This window comes from Rutilus rutilus (assembly GCF_951802725.1).
Source record: "Rutilus rutilus genome assembly, chromosome: 12".
In the NCBI taxonomy this organism is placed as follows: domain Eukaryota; kingdom Metazoa; phylum Chordata; class Actinopteri; order Cypriniformes; family Leuciscidae; genus Rutilus; species Rutilus rutilus.
This window is the reverse complement of record NC_140217.1, coordinates 32,382,678-32,388,677: the sequence shown is the minus strand read 5'-3', so window position 1 is coordinate 32,388,677 and position 6,000 is coordinate 32,382,678.

The window sequence follows — 6,000 nt, the reverse complement described above, 5'->3', positions numbered from 1 at the left end:
GGGGCGGGGTGAGCAAAGCTCATTATCATTTAAAGACGCATGCACTGAAACGGCGTGCTGAAAACAGCTGTTTTTGACCAGGTAAAATTAGTGTTTTCTTACAATACTAATGAGAATTTTTAATTAAAGTATATTACAAACTTTTAATTTAGACCCTAAAGAATCATATTAGCTTGTACAAAAATGGCATTATAAGACTTCTAAATTTACATTTTCAAATCATTGTTAAATCTAATGTTTCTAATGTTTAGAGATTTTACTGAAAAATGAGAAAAGAAATCATTGAGTTACTGCATTTGAGTAAGAATTTAATGATAGCATAAAATTGAATGAAAGATAATGATAGCAACATATGTGATGAACAGCCAAAAAAAAAGTTCAAAATTATTTTGCCTCTTCTATTCTTATTTGTTGATTTGGAGCATTTGTTACTGTTTACCCTTATAAGAACCTACTTTTAGTGCATGACTATCTCGAGAACAAATTCCATTTTTTAATGCACAAGCTCAACAAATGCCTTTTGTTTACACACGCTAATCCCTTTTACACTTTTAAACTGAGAACAAACTAATCTCTAACATCAATTATATGACTCTCCAACAAATTACAAATAATTAAGACTTGCTTCTATTTTGGCGGTTTGACCTTTCAGGTACAAACACTCATCAAACATAATTAGGAAAGAGGAAATGAGATATTTACTGTTTGTCAAGGCTGCCTGTCATTACACAAAACTCTGACAGGTCATAATGCGAGAAGTGTCATTCATTTAGTTGTGTTTACCTAATGAGATGAGATGGCAGTTATAGGGCGAGACTCATGAATGAATTATGAACATTACTGCAGGAAGCTTACACTATGCTAAAATATATTTTCAGATCTAACCTTTACCTAAGCGCATTTTCATAAAACAATTGATCTGTCTGTCTATCAAATTGGAGGGGAAAATGCATCCATATTTGTTGGCTCACGACTGCTGTTATGTTACTATAGCAACAATACACCGGAAATACACAGAAAAACAATTCAGCATTCCTTTCATTCTTTGCAAAAGAACGTTTTAATATACAAAAGAAAGGCAACATCAGTTTCCAGTTGTAAAGAGGGAAGCCTATTCTCTATTCTTCCTCAAATCCCAGGGCTATTATTCCCGCAGTCATCCTGCACAATTCCTTTCAGGTGAAATAATTCTCTCCAAACAAAAGTCTTACGGTCTCATGTCTATCATGAGGTTTACAATATGTCCTTTCAGTGAGACTTTTTCCAAAGTTGGCAGAGATTACAAAACGAAGCTTAAAGAAAGTCTTAGCAAGGGTGTTGTTTCGCGTGGCTTTAATTGCTGTTATCATGCCCCATTTACAATGATTAATAGTGATTTGAGACAGTCTGCCAGTTTTTTTTTTGCACTGTAAAGGCTGACAGCAGCAAATTGTAGATGGATGACATGAAAGATACAGCACATGAAAGAGGAACATGATGATAATCAAAAAACATGGCTCCTTTTTATTAAAATAGATGGCCTATAAGTGTTGAGGAAAGATCAAATGTCTTATATACTCTACAAAGAAACCAGATACCTGTTCCATTCCAGCAAATATGATTACTCATGTTAGATATATAAAAATGTGCATTTTCAAAAAATACACTTCATATGCTCTTTTCTCATTGCCAAGAGGCCTCCTTTGAACTTTAGACATTGACCTAATGCATAAGTGGCAACCAATGCATTAATTTATACGACAGCGAAGGCATGCTCCCTCCAAAATTAGCAAGCCATCTCGGGGTTATACTACGTTTTTCGTCTAAACCGGAGAGGATGTAGAGCGTATGCTTTCCCTTCGGCCAAGGTGGACCCACAATGCGTCTCAAAGTGCAACCTGACACCAAACTTTACATAAACAATCGACTGACTGCATGTTAAATGCTTTTGAGAGCAGAGTCCATTAAGAAAACGTACAAACAGATCCTGCAGGGATAAGGAAGTACTCAAGCACTGTAAAGGAAAGGAATCAAGTGCTATTAAGATATAAGATGACCAAAATAACAGATTATCTCCTACCAAGAAAAGCTCATAATTAAAGTGTCCTTGTGTGTCTAGATCACTTACATGGGAAACTCCATCCTAGAATAGTCTGAATGTTTAGCCCTCAGGCTGTCCAGTATTTTATAAATATATAAGCAAGTGAGGTTACAAAGCCTAATGACGGTAAACATGGTGGTCTTTGAATCCTCTCTATAGGGGCCTTTCTCTGCTGTCATCTAAAATGGAGGGTAATGGTTACTGTACACCACTCTAATGGCATGCATAAGGGTCTGCATTCTTATGCTAAAATTGCATGCTGGCCTTTCAACCTCAGGAGAGAAGCTGAGATGCTATAATAGGCTTTTAACAGCCTCTCACTATGACAACAATTAAGAAAAGAAGAAATATGAGATGATAGAACATGCATGTACTTTAAGTAAACAGGCTTTAACTTTAGATCTCACAGCAGTATGTCGCAATTGGCAATTTATTCATTTAATTATGCATGACACCATGGACACCTTGCATTGCATGTCAGCCTCCAATTTTCTTGTGTGAAACGGTAGTCTGCATTTTATGTTATGCTTGCTTTACACAATTTAAAACACTGTGATACGTTTTTAAATGCCTTTTGTTTCCAAACCTGAAACCTATATAGTACAGTAAACCTTCCAAGATATTTAATATGTTTATATCAGCTATCTAATGCATTTTTCCCACCACAAAACAAAATTTAAGGGACTGGGAGGCTGTACTGGAGTCGATGTCAGTGCACATAAAGAAAGTTGACCTTTGAACCTTTAATCCTAAGGAATAATGTCAAGTTTTGACCAGGACTGTAATTCGTTGCACCTTCAGAGGCATTTAAGAAGTGTATGTATTTGTAGAAATACGAAAATAAAACGTAAACGTTTGGGAGATTGAAGTGAAGTTCCGTTAATGTTTATGTGCACTGATTTTTTTTTTAACCTTTAACCTCCTTGAAAAATACAGCTTAGAGAACAAATCCGCTTATAATATTAATAATAATATTTTTTGCAGAACATTTTTTGGTGAAAGTACTGTACTTAAATATTTTTAATTTTAGGATTTTTTTATAAAATAAACCATCATGGTAAGGAATTTTGAAGATACGGAAAACAGAAAAGTAATATATTATATAATAACATGCATGGGTTTAAAGCACTTTGAGGCTATATTTTTATAATTTACCAAAAAATAAAATAAAAAAAATAATGCATTAAATATAAAGTCCACACAAATAGCTTACAATAAAGCAAAATTGTTAACTCTCAAATCCAGGAGAGCCCTCAGGTTTTTACTCATGACCCATTTTGAAAGCAAACCTATTAATGGTGATTGTTTGCTATTCATTGCTAGAAAAAGGAAGGTTCTCTCAAAACAAAGTAGTCTGAGGAAGGAAGAGAATGTTCCAGCTTGAGGCGTTCTGTACGAAAGGTTAGAATAACTATTTCATGTTCACACCAGCAGAAAAATATTCAGTGTGGTGTAATAAAACAGAATGATCCTATTATTGAAGCTAAAATGGTTCTCTTTCTCCTCTGCCAAGAAAAATGAAAAAATGACCAAACACAGAAAAATATCTTTATTAAACCTCTACATATTTTTTGTTTAATGTTGAAACATTTAAATTTGACTTGTTCTTCCTTTTTAAATCTATCTATCTATCTGGGTACTTAAAAAACGTAATGGCTAAAACCTTAAAATTACTGTAAACCCCACGAAAACAACGTTACAACTCATATAATACATACATTTTAACAGAAGAATGAATACAAGCGCTTTTATAAAATTATAAGCTTCACTTTTCTACTTTTAAAACCTGGCGAAAAAAAAAATGGAACTTCATTTTTGTGGTAATCAACATTATTCCATAAATGCTGTACATTGTATTAAACTCTGAATATTCCTGATACTTATGTAACACATTTCCTTAAAAGCTGACCACTAGGGACTGAATGTTTAACCAGTCTATGTTCAAGCATGCAGTGGTCTGGTTTCTGATATGTTAAGTTTAGGCAATGGTCTGAATCTAATTACGGGACGTTGCTTTAGTTTAGCGGGCGAGTGTTGTAAGCCCTTTTCAACACTACCTTGATTCGCTGCTCATTTAGGGGCCCGGTGTGGTTAGGTATTACCTTTAAATGTAACAGTGGGGGCTCCCCCCCCAAGTCCCAGCCATCATTCAGTCTCACATACACACACTCGCGTGTGTGCACACACTGATGGGCCTTTGCCATTAGTCAGTCGTCACACCGCAGAATTGCAAAACGATTGAGCAGCTGTTTGGGGCTGTGGAAGAAATGCTACCATCTGGGCTTAACCTCCAGGGCATTACCACCTCTTTCCTCCCACAGAGTCCAGAATATACAAACCAATACATGTAAGCTAACATGCATGGGGCAGCTTCCATCTAACAGCTAGATGTTGTTACATTTCCTGAAAAACTAAGTGGTGCTTGCCCATGCAAAACTTGCCGTTGTGAAGGCGTGAAGCCAGGGTTTTTGCTATCCAACTGCTAAGGTATTCTGATTGTTTTTGTTGTTTTTTACTTGTTGCTATGTGGTTGCTAGGAGCTAGTTGAATTGCTCAGGTCAATGCCAACATGGAAAGGTTGCTTTACATGCCTTCATCCTTAATAACCTAGAATAAATCTATGCAACATTAAAGAAGATACGACCCAGAATGCATTCCATGCTTAATTTGCAACAAGGAAAAATATGGTTTACACAGACCATGTTTCATGCAATTAATTACTGTCAGCTAAAAATATGAAACCATCAATTTTCCCAAGACTATAAAGAATTAATTATAAATAAATAATTGAAATAAGCAGAGATTGAGAGAAAAGGGGCAAATGGACAAAATAAGAATTAAATGTCCAAGGGATTGAGCAACAACCTTTCACTTCCCCAATATATCTCTGTAGGCCAGCGGGACAGACATCTCTACCCCCAGTAAATGACACAATGACAGATTACTGAGAGCAAACAGATAGAGGGGGGAGAACAAAAGAGCATAAAATCCATACATCTCTCATAATGTTTTTGCGGAGCCCTTTCACCCAAACTCATCCCAGGATGGCATGATGACAGACTGCAGACCTTCATTCTCTCCTTTCCTCCCCTTCATTTTTGCCTCTCACTCCTCCCTGATGGTGCTAGTAAAAACTAGAGAGATGGTGCCATTAATCTCCTGTCAGAGAAGATTATACTTGATTCCAAAAGGCTAAACAAGGTTAAAGACATGCTTCACTTGCTGAAAGGCCGATGTTAACAGCCAAGGCGCACAAAGAAAGTTACTTTGGTTTGTTAGCATTTATCAGTCTTGAACTGTGGGACGACACTATACTTGCTGATGAGATAAATGTGGATACTGACACTGGCTGTCTTTATGACAAAGAACCTCAGAATGAATGTGGAAATAAAGGTAGTGTGCGGTTGGGAAAAGGACAGACGTGTCAACAGTAAAAATGATTTGCTCTTCACGGCATCGTATAACAAACAAATTACTGAACCATCACTGCCTATCGTTTGCACCTTGTCTGACAGTGACGTATGGAGTCAAAGTGTTTCATTAATAAACTCAGAAATGAGATGTATACATCTGAGGCAAAAAAGTAACTGAATATTCCCAATAAGAGGTTCTACATTACATGGCAAATGCAAACTGCTGTATTATTTACGCCTAAATGAAGCTGCCAGTTAAAGAAAATGGACCGCGAGATCAAAGCTAGGGCAATAACTGCAAATATTCTGATTTATGAGGGAGTCAGAAACTATTGCAAAGTCCTCATGATGACTGCAATAAAACCAGCTGATGACAACTGGAAAAAGACAATAAATACGTTCAAAAGAAATAAGCTATAAGTTAGCAGAGCAGAACGCTGCTTGCCAATTGGCCAAAGACTTGATTCATTTCTTAATCACGGTTTTTGAAGCTTTTTCCAACTGTAC